Genomic DNA, 13,556 nt, shown 5'->3' on the forward strand with positions numbered 1-13,556 from the left:
GGGATGTAAGTGTTTAATTTGAAATGCCACTTATTTAGAGAGTATTCCATGTGGGTGCAGATCTAAGAATAAATTCCAGTGGGGCTTGGATCTTTGTGAACCATATAACCATAACAATATTTGATCTACCCTTGTTTATTTCTCAAGGTTTGGGGCTTCTCTGCCTTAAAGATTTTTAGCCCATGGGGTTCCTGGCTGGCTTAGTCCATAGAGCATGGGACTCCTACTTTTTTTTTTTTTTTTTTAAGGTTGGGGAGGAGAGTGATGGGGAGAGGGAAAGAGAGACTCTTAAGCAGGCTCCACACCCAGCATGTAACCTGCTGGGCTCAGTCTCAACCCTGCGATCATGACCTGAATCAAAATCACGAGTCCAGTCCCAACTGATTGAGCCACCCAGGTTCTCCAAGCCTGGGACTCTGGATCTCAAGGTTGTGAGTTTGAACCCCATGTTGGGTGTAGAGATTACTTAAAGATTTTTAGTTCTTAAGATGCCCCAAATTTGTAAAGTTGGTCAAATGAGTGAAAACTTTATAAGAAAGGGTTTTGAAAATGGTTTTTTTTTTCTTCAATATTTTATTTATTTGACAGAAATCACAACTAGGCAGAGAGGCAGGCAGAGAGAGAGGAGGAAGCAGGCTCCCTGCGGAGCAGAGAGCCCCATGCGGGACTTGATCCCAGGACCCTGAGATCATGACCTGAGCTGAAGGCAGAGGCTTTAACCCACTGAGCCACCCAGGTGTCCCTTGAAAATGGGTTTTAATGATGTTTTTGTCCTCAGATGACTATTCATTTGGCCAGTCTACGTAGCCCAGGCTACTGAATCAAATAATGCTGATTTGTAATTAACATTGTAGTCTTCCCTTTGAGTTGAGAACTTTTCTCTGCCTGAGGCACAGTACAATATACCTAGATACTCCTCTGTTTGCCAAGCTCATTTTGAAATACTTTCCCCCGCAAATTGGGAGTCCTTTGCTTCATCAGTTTGAAGATGCTCAGGTTCTGAATTAGAAATGTGACATTCACCGTTTTTAGTATTAGTGGAACTTCTGTGATTTGTAGAGAATTCCCATGAGCTTAGTTGTCCAGTATTTCACCTTCAAAAGGGAAAACGTACTGAGATAAGCTAATTCAAAAGCAATTTTTCCTAGACTTTTCCACATGTATTCAAGTTGGATATGAGATTATTCAAGATGCTTTTTTTGCGATTTGAAATGTTAGTTTAGTTTAAGCCAGTGCTTCCCAGTTTTTTCTTTTCACATCACAGAAAATACTGGTATGGCTTTGGGGGCAGATTGAAAGGAATTTGGAGCCCCTAACAAGGCTGTTCACCTAGCTCTTCCTGAGTGTTGGGGTCAGGATGTTGGAGTTCTGTGTTATTTTTTAAAGATTTTATTTATTTGGTAGAGAAAGGGAGAGAACACAAGTGGGAGTGGGGGTGACAGGCAGAGGGAGATGGAAAGACAGGCTCCCACTGAGGTTGAGGGGGGGCTCCATCCCAGGACCCTGGGATCATGACCTGAACCTAAGGCAGCCGCTTAACCGACTGAGCTAGCCAGGCACCCCACGATTTCTGTGTTAAAAATACACAGAGGCATTTTTGTAGTATAAAAAATTAGATTATGTTCTAAGAGTTTGGTCCAAAATTTGGTTTGGTGAAGATCTCCTAATGCAGCTAAAATTAGTTTTATTTGCCAGTGACTGCTTTGCCAGTAGAAATTGTTGACTTGATTATTTGCCCTCCATACTTCTGTTGTTTCTGAATGTAAGATTTTGGATAGCCATGTTTGTGTGCTTTTTTCCTTTGTTGAGGGGAAACTGAACACTCTGACTACATATCATCAGTGTCAATTCAAAGCATTCTAAAACTTTAAGATGGATAAAATGTATAAATCTTAAATTCACTCTATTTAATTTTAGTCACATTTGATTGGCTGTTGTCCCCTAACATGTTTCTTCCTTTCCTTTCCTGTCCTGTCCTGTCCTGTCCTTTCCTGTCCTGTCCTTTCCTGTCCTGTCCTTTCCTGTCCTTTCCTTTCCTGTCCTGTCCTGTCCTGTCCTGTCCTTTCCTTTCCTTTCCTTTCCTGTCCTGTCCTTTCCTGTCCTGTCCTGTCCTGTCCTTTCCTGTCCTGTCCTGTCCTGTCCTTTCCTGTCCTTTCCTTTCCTTTCCTGTCCTCCCTCCCTCCCTTCCTTCCTTCCTTCCTTCCTTCCTTTCTTTCTTTCTTTCTACATGTTTCATTTTTTAAAAACTTATATTGGAATAATTTTAGACTTTTGTGAAAATAGTAGAGTTTTCATATACTGGTTCACTTTGCTTTCCTCAAATGTCAACATTTTATATAACCATAGTACGATTATCAAAAACACTAAATATTGGGGCGCCTGGGTGGCTCAGTGGGTTAAAGCCTCTGCCTTTGGCTCAGGTCATGATCTCAGGGTTCTGGGATCGAGCCCCACATTGGGCTCTCTGCTCAGTGGGGAGCTTGCTCTGTCCTCTCTCTCTGCCTGCCTCTCTGCCTACTTGTGATCTCTCTCTCTCTATCAAATAAAATCTTTATTTTAAAAACCCCACTAAATATTGATACAGTACCATTAATCTGTGGATTGTGCCAGTTGTTCCAGGAATATCCTTTTTTCTCTGGCTCTGCCTCCAGTCCAGGATCCCATATTGCATTTAGTTGTCTTTAGGCCTCTAGCCTGTGAGTTCTTCAGTCTTCGTTTTTTATGATTAACACTTTGGGAGAATATTGGCCAAGTATTTTATAGAATGCTTCTTGAATTTTATTTGTCTCCTATTTTCTCACTGTTAGATTGAGATTACCAATCTCTTTGAATACCAAAGAGTCCAGGGCCCTTCTCAGTGCATTGTATAAGGATACATAATGTCCATATGTCTTAAGTACTGGTGATGTGGACTTTGATCACGTGGTGTTAAGGTAGTGTTTGCCAGATTTCTCCATTGTATAGTTACTTTGCTGATTTTCCCTTTGTAAATAATAAGTAACTCGTGCAGGGGTATACTTTCACACTATCAGTCTTCAGTTCATTAATTTTGACATCTGGATTGTTAGTGCCTATGACAAATACTACTATGACGTTTGCCAAATGTTTATTTGCTAGGTCTATTCTATATTTATGCTAATTAGAGTCCTGTAAGGAGGAGCTGTGCCTTCTCCCCATTTTTTAACATTTGTGTCAGTGTGGACTCAGGGATATTTAATTCCTTGGGTCAGTGTTATCATTTATTTTTTGTTGCTCAAATTGTCCCAGCTCTGGCAATTGGGAACTCCTTTAAGTTGGCTCTTGTGTTTTTTTGACATGTCCTCAAGGGTTTTTTGGAGCCTTTCCTTAATTTCTGGCACGATATACCTAGGTAGATGTTCCCAGCTTGTCTTGTATTTTCTCTGCCCCAGCCCCATTTTTCCAAGGAATAAAGGTTCCTTTTATTGGAGAATATTTAGAAACCTCTCTTGATTTTTTTTAAAGCAATTCTTTATTTTTAAATATTTTATTTCTTTATTTGAGAGAGAGTGAGTAAGCACAAGCAGGGGAAGCAGTGGGCAGAGGGAGAGGGAGAACTGCGCTCCCCACTGAGCAGAGAGCCTGAGGTGGGGCTTGATATCAGGACCCTGGGATCATGACCTGAACTGAAGGCAGGTGCTTGACTTAGCCAACAATGTGCCCCTAAAAGCAATTCTTTAAATTGCACAAGATTATTAAAGTCAAGTTTTTCTTACTGATGTAGGTGGAGAATGATTTAGTCTAACCAAACACCTAACCATTCATTTCTTCTACTCTTGTCTCAAAGCACTATATATGAATCTTCTGGAGTTACGGAGAGGTCCAATGAATGGGTTGGCTTGTGCCTTTCCATAATTTCTTCTTTTAGTCTTATAGAGACCCAAAATGTTAGAAGATCTGGTTTTCACCCCAGCTAAACTACTTTTGGGGTTCAGAGGTTTTTCTACCTGTAAGAAAATAAATGGTCATAAACTGAAGTTTTCAGTTTTTCATTAGAGTTAATATGGCACTTGGATATTGTTGATTATTTTGACTTTTTATTTGAAAAAATGATTTACAGGCAGTCCTGATTTACGATGGTTGGGCTTAAGATTTTTCAACTTTATGATGGTGCGGAAATGATATGCATTCAGTAGAAACTGAACTTTGAATTTTGATCTTTTCCCAGGCTAGCGATATGCCTGAAGATATTTTCTCATAATGCTTGGGCAGGGCTGTGGCGACTGCCAGCCCCATCACATTATCAGAAGGGTAAACAACAGATACACTTACAACCATTTAGTGCCCACACAACCATTTCGTTTTTCACTTTCAGTAAGGTATTCAATAAATTGTATGCGGTCTCCATCACTTTATTATATAATAGGCTTTATGTTGGATGGTTTTGCCCAACTGTAGGCTAATGTAAGTGTTCTGAGCACATTTAAGATAGGCAAGGCAAGATGATGGTGGTTGGTAGGTTTTGTGTACACACACACACACACACACACACACACACATATTTTTAAGTTATCTCCACACCCAAGGTGGGGCTTAAACTCAATCCCAAGATCAAGAGTTGCATGCTACACAGCCTGAGCCAGCCAGATGCCCCAGGTTATGTGTATTAAATGCATTTTCAACTTAAGGATTTTTTTAAAGACTTTATTTATTTACTCCACAGAGATCACAAGTAGGCAGAGAGCCAGGCAGAGAGAGTGAGAGGGAAGCAGGCTCCCTGCTGAGCAGAGAGCCCGATGCAGGACTCGATCCCAGGATCCTGAGATCATGACCTGAGCCAAAGGCAGAGGCTTTAACCCACTGAGCCACCCAGGAGCCCCTCAACTTAAGGATATTTTTAACTTAACAATGGATTTATCAGGACCCAACTCCATCTTACCTTTTTTTTTTTTTTAAATTTTTATTTATTTGAGAGGACACAAGCAGGAAGGAGGGGAAGAAGCTGACTCCTTTCTGAGGAGGGAGCCTGGTGGGCTCCATCCCAGGATTCTGAGATCATGACCTGAGCCAAAGGCAGACACTCAACTGACTGAGCCACCCAGGCATCGCATGGACCCAAACCCATCTTAAATTAAAGTTTGTCTATTTGAAATGTGGTTTGTATCATGAGTGTAGGACCCTTGAGTAATAGTGTTGGTAGGATTTTTTTTTTTTTTTTAAACAACTTGATTGTTTATCCCTCCCCTCCCCCGGCCCCCGCTCTGGAAGTAATGCCACATACAACAGTGTGCCTTATTCTTACCTCTGAGAAGCCTTTCTTAAGAACTGTAATATTTATTACATCTGCTGGGCTTTTGCATATGGAGGCCAGACTGTGGTTGTGGGTAGGATATCCACAGCGAGATGAAGTGGATTGGAGAAGGTCTCAAAAACCTGCATGGCTCTGCTCCCAGGTGTCCTGGGCTGGCTCTGCTGCCAGGCCTGGGCGGGGAGCTGAGCACCAGACTTCATGGCCCATGGGAGGCCAACCTAGGTCCTAATAGCCTGATTCTCATATTCCGGTGACCTGGCTTACTCTAGCCCCCTGCAGCTGCTCTGCATAACCTCGTTTTTGTACGCTCTTCCCCTTGCCCTGATGGAAGAGCTATTTTACTGCCAGAAACTGGGTTTGAGATGGTGTCTGTCCCCCTGAGCTAAATCCCTTCCTTTCACAGATGAGCTAGGTAGCCTGAAGGACGGGGAAATGGTATTTCGTGCTACCCTGCTAACAGCGCAAAGATGACCTTAGTGTCACATAGTTTATTGTTTCCTTTTACCTTTTAAAATAATGCTCAAACGTATGGCTGGCTAGCTGAAGGTTGGAAAGCTGTTACTCTGGACCCACCTGCTGGCCGTAAGAGCTGTTCCCCTGATCAAAAAAGAAAAAAGCTAAAAATTGCTCTCCCCAAAAAATTGCCCTTTAAGGGAAGCTCCTTGAAGAAACTATCAATTTTGCTGCTTTGTCCAGTTTTTTGCCTGAGTGTACTCTGTTTTTTCCATCTATTCAGCCTGTTTTTTGTGAGCCCCTCTGGGATGCTATTGTTGGGTATTGGGAAGGGGAAATGAGTAAGATTCTTGTCCTCACAGAATTCAGTTTAAGGATTACGCTGTAGTATTGTTTGGAGTTGTGGGAGATACAGGGTTCTCCAAGAAGAGAAGAGCCAGCATCTACCCAGAAGATTGCCCTTTCTGTATTGGATTTTCCTGCTTTCCTTTTTCTTACTTGGTGGAAACCACAGGAGCCCTTTTCCTCTTCATCTTGCTTTACAGTGGCAGCTCTCACTCACTCCTAGCTAGGCAGTCTCCTCCAACATTAGTGCTCTGGGATATTTGGCAAGTCAGCGAATTGCTCTGCACACATTTCCTCATTGGAAAGAGGAAGCTTGTTGATACATGATTTCTGCAGAGATTTAAATTCATTTTAACTAGTAGTGCTTTTCTGATGAAAGAAACAAAATAAACCAGATAGTTACATATATAGCATAAAAAGGTGTATATGTTGGTGTAGTAGTTTCCTGTTTACCCTTCTAAACATCTAAAAAATTTTGCTTTATGACATATAAAGACTCAATATATATGTAGAATGTGTATATCCTTAAGTATATATAATCCCCGTAATTTTAACTTATTTTACAAAAATGGAATAATATCAAATCATCTGCAGTGTCCTCCTTTAACCCCTGCCCATCACATTTCCATGGATTTTCTATTTTGGTCTGCTAAAGAAGGACACAGGTCTTCTATGACAATCCAATTTGAATGGCTTCTAGCATCCTGGGATGAGCAGCAGCCCAAGGGCCTACATCTGTGTCATCAAAAGCAACTTGGGGGGCGCCTGGGTGGCTCCCTGGGTTAAAGCCTCTGCCTTCAGCTCAGGTCATGATCCCAGGGTCCTGGGATCGAGCCCACATCAGGCTCTCTGCTTAGTGGGGGGCCTGCTTCCTTCCGTCCTCTGCCTGCCTCTCTGCCTACGTGTGATCTCTCTGTGTCAAATAAATAAATAAAATCTTAAAAAAAAAAAAAAGCAACTTGGCAGAAGCCTGTTCTAAACTTGTTTTTCTGGAATCCAAATTTTTCCAGATTTCTTCTCCCCTAAAGCCTTTCAACCTGAAGAGTTAGGCATTCCATTTTTAGATGACAGCATTCTAAATCAAGGGAAGTATAGGGCATGATCTGGTCAGGTGGGTGAAGAGGAAGCCGCCCAGGGCTGGATAAGGGGGGTAGTGTGGGGAGGGCTGGCACTTGGGGGGGCAGCAGAAAATGAAAAGCTCCTGCCTTCAGTGGGACTCCAGTTCTGGTGCAGAGACAAATTCGTCATGCATTGATGAGTGCTCCAGAGAACAGAACACAAGATAAGCGTCTGAGGCTGGAAGAGCACCCAGCAAAAGTCCAGAGAAGTGAGGAGGAAAAACAGGTTGGGTAAGACTTTGAGAAGAAAGCAACCACTTTGGACAAAAGTGTATCCACTTTTCATTTTACCTCACCTTGCCTCATGTCTCTCCTATCCCATGCTTGGCCATAATCCGCCTCCACCTTGTAGTCACCATCAACTCCCTGCCCCTTTCTCTCATCGCATCCATTTTAACTGACAAACCGCAATCCGGGTTACATACAACTCTTTACTACCTACCTGCTCCTGTGCCGTTTAGAGTGGTTGGGGAGAAACACGCAACTTGGGTCCTATTTTCAATTCACGATCATCAGTCTCAGGAGGGGAATCACCAACATTTTCCCGCTATTCACTTTCCCACTCATGAGATTAATCATTTCATACCTTTTTCTCCCTTTCCTGAAACCTCCAGCACCTCAGATCCCACATTTACTCTCAGTTAAGACTTTACTTCCCGGGGTGCCTGGGTGGCTCCGTTGTTACACGTCTGCCTTCAGCTTGGGTCATGATCCCAGGGTCCTTGGATAGAGCCCCACATCGGGCTCCTTGCTCAGAAGCAGGCTTTCTCCCTCTCCCACTCTCCCTGCTTGTGTTCCCTCTCTCACTGTCTCAGTCTCTGTCAAATAAATAAAATCTTTTTAAAAAAAAAAAAAGAAGCCTTCCTACTGGACTGAGGAAGTTGAAGCAATAGAATGAAACACCACAGACTCCCTTCACTACATCTACTCACACATTGTAGATCAGTGTTTCCCGAAGCCTGGTCTGTGGGCCAGCAGCATCAGCACCATTGGGAGCTTGTCAGAGTGGGCCCCACCTCAGACCTACTGAATCGCAAGTTCAGGGGGTAGGGCCCAGTATGCTGTGCTTTAATCCGTGCTCCCGGTGATTCTGATGAACCTTCTAGTTCATGCATGCTTCTGCCCTAGAAAAATCCCTTCAGCCCTACGACAGAACTTCCACCTCTCACCAACCCAACAACATGGCTCCATCCAATCTCCCCTCTTCCATATGCCAACCTCACTTCTTTCTATTAGATCATTCCTGTCAGAATACAAACATGCTGTTGTTTCTCCTCTTTCTTCCGTCAGTTACCACCCATTTCTCTATTCTTTGCAACAAAACCCCAAAGAGGAAGCTGTTCCCCACTAGCTCCATTTCTTCTTCCATTCTCTCTAATCCCCTCCAGTCAGGCTTTCATCCTCTTCATCCCAGTGAACTGGTCTCGTCAAGGTCATGAATGACCTCACGTTGTTAATTTTCAGTCCTCATGACCTATAAACAGCATGTGGCGTTGTTTCCTCCTTGACACACTTTCTTCACTTGGATTCTAGCACAGCGGACCTCCTTTGATTTTCCTCCTGTTTCATTGTGTGTTCCTGACTTAGTCTCCTTGACTGGTTCCTTTTCTGCTTTTTGTCCTCTCCATACCAGAGTGACCCAGAGCTTAGTGCCTGGCCCTCTGCACTCACTAGATTTCACCCAGTCCTGTGGCCCTGAACACCAGGCATCAGTTCAAACGTGTCTCCTGAACTCTGGTATATTCGACTGCCAGCTCAGCCTCTCCACTGGTGATGTCTCACCAGCAGTTCAAACCCAACACTTCCAAACCCAAACCCCTTCCTTCCTCATCTGTCCCAACTCCTTTAGTAACAAATTCATCTCTTCCGTTTCTTGGACCAAATCCTGGGAGTAATGTTTGACTCCCTTTCTCACATCCTGTATCATGTTTGTCAGCAAGTCTTATTGGTTGACCACTTCTTGTCACATCTACGGGCCAAGTCTCTATCCTCTCCCACCTTGATTGCCACCATCTTGAAGCGGGTCTCACTTCCACTTTTGCTTCCCACAGTCTGTCCTCCACATGGCAGCTCAGAGCTCCTGTGAACATGCACGTCAGATCATCTCACCTCTCAGCTTACACCCTCTCATGGCTCCCATCTCAGAGTAAAGGCCAGAGCCTTCTGTGGCTCACAAAGCCTATGCCATCTGACCTCCATTCCCACATTCATCTCACCATTCTCCAGGCCTGCATCTGCACTCTTCTCCTCTGTTCCGCTCACCTTGGCCTCCCCGAGACCCTTAAAACATGCCAGGTTCCTGTCAGAGGGGCTTCACCCAGCTGTGTCTTCCACCTGGAACACCTTTCCTCATACATCTGCAAGGCCCACTCACTCCTTCACCTCCTTTGGGTTTCTCAGCAGGGTTGTCTTATTGGCGAGGTCTCTCCTGACTACCCTGGTTACCTTCGCTGTCCCCGTCCCCACACTGCCTGTCCCCCTTGCTCTAGGCTTGCAGTAGGCAGTGGTGGGCCTGAAATGATCTTCATCCCAAATCTGTCTCTTGCCATTCTGGGGTGGAGAGTCAAGAAAGCTAACAGAAAGAAAGAAAGAAAAGAAAAGAAAGGAAAGAATGAAACAGAAAGAAAGGAAGAAAGAAACAGAGAAAGGAAAAAAGAAGAAAAGAAGGAAGGAAGGAGGAGAAGAAAGGGGAAAAGACAAGCTAATAAAAAATTGTCAAGCAGTTTTTTTTTTTTTAAAGATTTTATTTATTTATTTATTTATTTGACAGAGATCACAAGTAGGCAGAGAGGCAGGCGGGGGGGGGGGGGGGAAGCAGGCTCCCCGCCGAGCAGAGAGCCCGATGCGGGGCTTGATCCCAGACCACGACCCAAGCGAAGGCAGAGGCCCAACCCACCAAGCCACCCAGGTGCCCCATCAAGCAGTTTTTTTTTTTTTTAAGATTTTATTTATTTATTTGACAGAGAGAGAGAGATCACAGTAGGCAGGCAGAAAGAGAAGGGGAAGCAGGCTCTCCGCTGAGCAGAGAGCCCGATGCGGGGCTTGATCCCAGGACCCCGAGATCATGACCTGAGCCAAAGGCAGAGGCTCAACCCACTGAGCCACCCAGGCGCCCCTCATCAAGCAGTTTTAAAAACTGAATGTGTCACTAATTTCTGGTTAACAGAAATTTAAAGATAAAATTTCTATCCTTAAATTTTAAAGATTTTATTTATTTATTTGTCAGAGAGAGAGAGAGAGCGAGCACTGGCAGACGGAGGAAGAGGGAGAAGCAGGCTTCCTGCCGAGCAAGGAGCCCGATGTGGGACTCGATCCCAGGATGCTGGGATCATGACCTGAGCCGAAGGCAGCTGCTTAACCAACTGAGCCACCCAGGTGTCCCTCTATCCTTAAATTTTAAAATTATCCCCTAAAATATCCCTAAATTTCTATCCAACTCCTGCTTTCCTAGAGTGATAGGAGCACTGACCTGGGAGCCAGAAACCTTGGATTCTCAGCCTGGACCTGTCACTAAGGAGCTCTGTGACCTGTGGCCAGCCAGGCATTAGGCTTGGTCAGCTTGGAAAAGGAGGGAGCTGGGCACAGTGACTTAGGAGGTCCACCCACCCACGTCCAATCCCCTGAACCCTACGCCAAGATAAGGCCAGCGCTATCAGTGTTTCTCATGCCCTCCCCTCTCTCCAGGCTGTTGCTCTCCCCTGCTCACTCTTGCCTTTGAATCCCTCCCTTTCACATAGCTGCCTAAGTGAAGTATTTTTACAAATATAAATGCCCATTTCTTTCTTGAGCCCTCCACTTGCTTCCTGTTGCGCTTGGAATCCCTCCCCCACCCCATGCTCCTTACCCTGGTTTACCGTCCCCCCCCCCTCCCTGGTTCTGTGCTTCCTCTAGCTCAGCTGGTTGTGGTCACAGTGGTTTCCAGCCACTCCAATAACCAAGCTCTCTGCTGCCTCTATAATCCTCTGTTTTGTGTGCACGTTCCTCTACCTCCCACCTGGTCCCCTGGTGGATTCCCTCTTATATTTAAGGACTCAGCATCAATGTCATTTCCTAAGTGCGAACTTCCTTTCCTGACTAACTTCTCTAAAGCCAGATCTCCCTTATTACTTTAAAATTCAGCTCACTACTTATTTTCTGTTTGCATCTTAACATTTATCACCATGTAATGTTATTTTCAGTCATGCGATACTCACAGTGGGATCCTATACCACTGTAAAAGAGATGGAAATCTGTGTATTGATATAGAATGGTGTCTTAAGATAAATTGTTAAGTGAAAAAATCCCAAGGCACAGTACAGAGAGTGTCGGAAACCACCATTTGTATAATAAAGGCGGGGGGAGAATATATTTGCTTGTATACACATATGTTATCTCTGGATGGGTGCAGAAGGAACTGATAAACATTGCTTGCCTCTGTGGAGGGGACTAGGTGGCTAGAGGAGGAATGGGAGGCTTTTCATTGTGCATCTTTTTGTATTTTGAGTCACACTAAAGACTACCTATTAAAACTGAGCATTTAAAAGTTGTGTACTTGCTTGTTTCCTGTCTCCTTAAGGAGAATATAAACGTCATGAGAGTCTATACCATGATCTTTCGTGTTCCTTATTATGTTCTCAGCACTTAAAACCATGCCTGGCACCTACTAATACTCAGTAAGTATTTACAGATGAATGAATGAATGAAAGAATGAAGGTCTCTCCCAGTTTTAACATTGTGGTTCCAATTTTAGGGCCTCAAGAATATAAGACATGGATTCCAGGACCCAGCCATACAGAGGCACCAAGAGAGACACTGGTTTGTTCTGGTTTGACACTGGTTTGTGGTGTGGTGTACTGTTTTTCTTCGTTGTGATCAATAAGCTTAAAAAAAAAAAATGTGACCAGGAGTGTGTGGAGGGTGGGATGTGGAGGACCTGCCTGGCACAGATGTGCTCTTAAGTGAGAACCCAGGTAGCCAAGAGGGCAATGTTCTGCTTAGATCATGCCCCAGTCTTGGCCTCTGGGGTTGGCAGCCTTAGGAACAGGCAGAACAGACCCCTTCCTGCCTCCTCAAAACATTCAGGATCACAGCTCCTAGCACACTCCAGTTATGAGACTGTTTTCTGCATTAGATTCTAAACTCCCGAGCTCAGGAACTGACTTTGTCTTGCTCACCAGTATAGTCAGAGCCTGGCATAGAATGAACGAAAGAATGAATGAATGAATGAAAGAATAAAAGTTGAACGAGAGGACTCCAAGAACAAGGAGAGAAAGCCTGGATCAGGAGCTGTCCTACCTCATGTAGCCAGCAGGTGGCACTAAGGGAACGTTTTTGAGTTGGCTCAGCCTGAGACTTTCTTTTCTTTCTTTCTTCCTTTCTTTCCTTCTTTTTTTCCCCCTTTCTTTTTAAAAAATAGTTTATTTGTCAGAGAGAGAGAGAGAGAGAGAGAGAACACAAGCAGAGGGAACGGCAGGCAGAGGGAGAAGCAGGCTCTCCGTGGAGCAAGGAGCCCCATGCAGGAATCAAGATCCTGGGACCATGACCCCAGCCAAAGGCAGATTCTTTTTTTTTTTTTTTTTTTTTTTTTAAGATTTTATTTATTTATTTGACAGTCAGAAATCACAAGTAGGCAGAGAAGCAGGCAGAGAGAGAGAGAGGAGGAAGCAGGCTCCCTGCTGAGCAGAGAGCCCGACATGGGGCTCGATCCCAAGACCCTGGGATCATGACCTGAGCCGAAGGCAGAGGCTTTAACCCGCTGAGCCACCCAGGCGCCCCAAAGGCAGATTCTTAATAGACTGAGCCACTCAGGCGTCCCTCTTTGTTTCTTGTTAAAAGAAATTTAAAAATTTATTTTAGAAAGAGAGAGAGAGAGAGCATGAGCGGGGAGGGCAGAGGGAGAAGGAGAGATCCCAAGCAGGCTCCACCCTCAGACCCGGAGATCACCACTCCAGCCAAAAACCGACAGCTGGGCTGAGCCACTCAGGTCCTCCCTCCTGAGCCTTCCAGTGTGGAACACACAGCCCTGTTTTGACCTAGAGCGGCGGTAGCTGATTTTTGACAAATTTACTAAGTGCTCCAGTCGGCACCAGGGAGTGTAAGAAGATTCACAGAAGGAACAGGGAGAGAGAAGCTCCACACAGAAACCAACACTACATAGGAAGTCAAAGGCTATTCTGACCCTTAGGAGTCCTGAGAAGGAGGTTTTAAATTTGTTTGAGGCATTTGGGGAAAGTTCACCGAGGAAGGGACATCTGAACTGGGCCTTGAACGTGAAGAGTATTGGGGCACCTGGGTGGCTCAGTCTGTTAACTGCTACCTTCCCCTCGGGTCATGGTAACCCCATCCCGGGACGAGCCCTGCAAAGGGCTGGGCTCGCTGTTCAGCGGGGAGCC

Source organism: Martes martes, assembly GCF_963455335.1.
Source record: "Martes martes genome assembly, contig: scaffold_220, whole genome shotgun sequence".
Lineage (NCBI taxonomy): Eukaryota > Metazoa > Chordata > Mammalia > Carnivora > Mustelidae > Martes > Martes martes.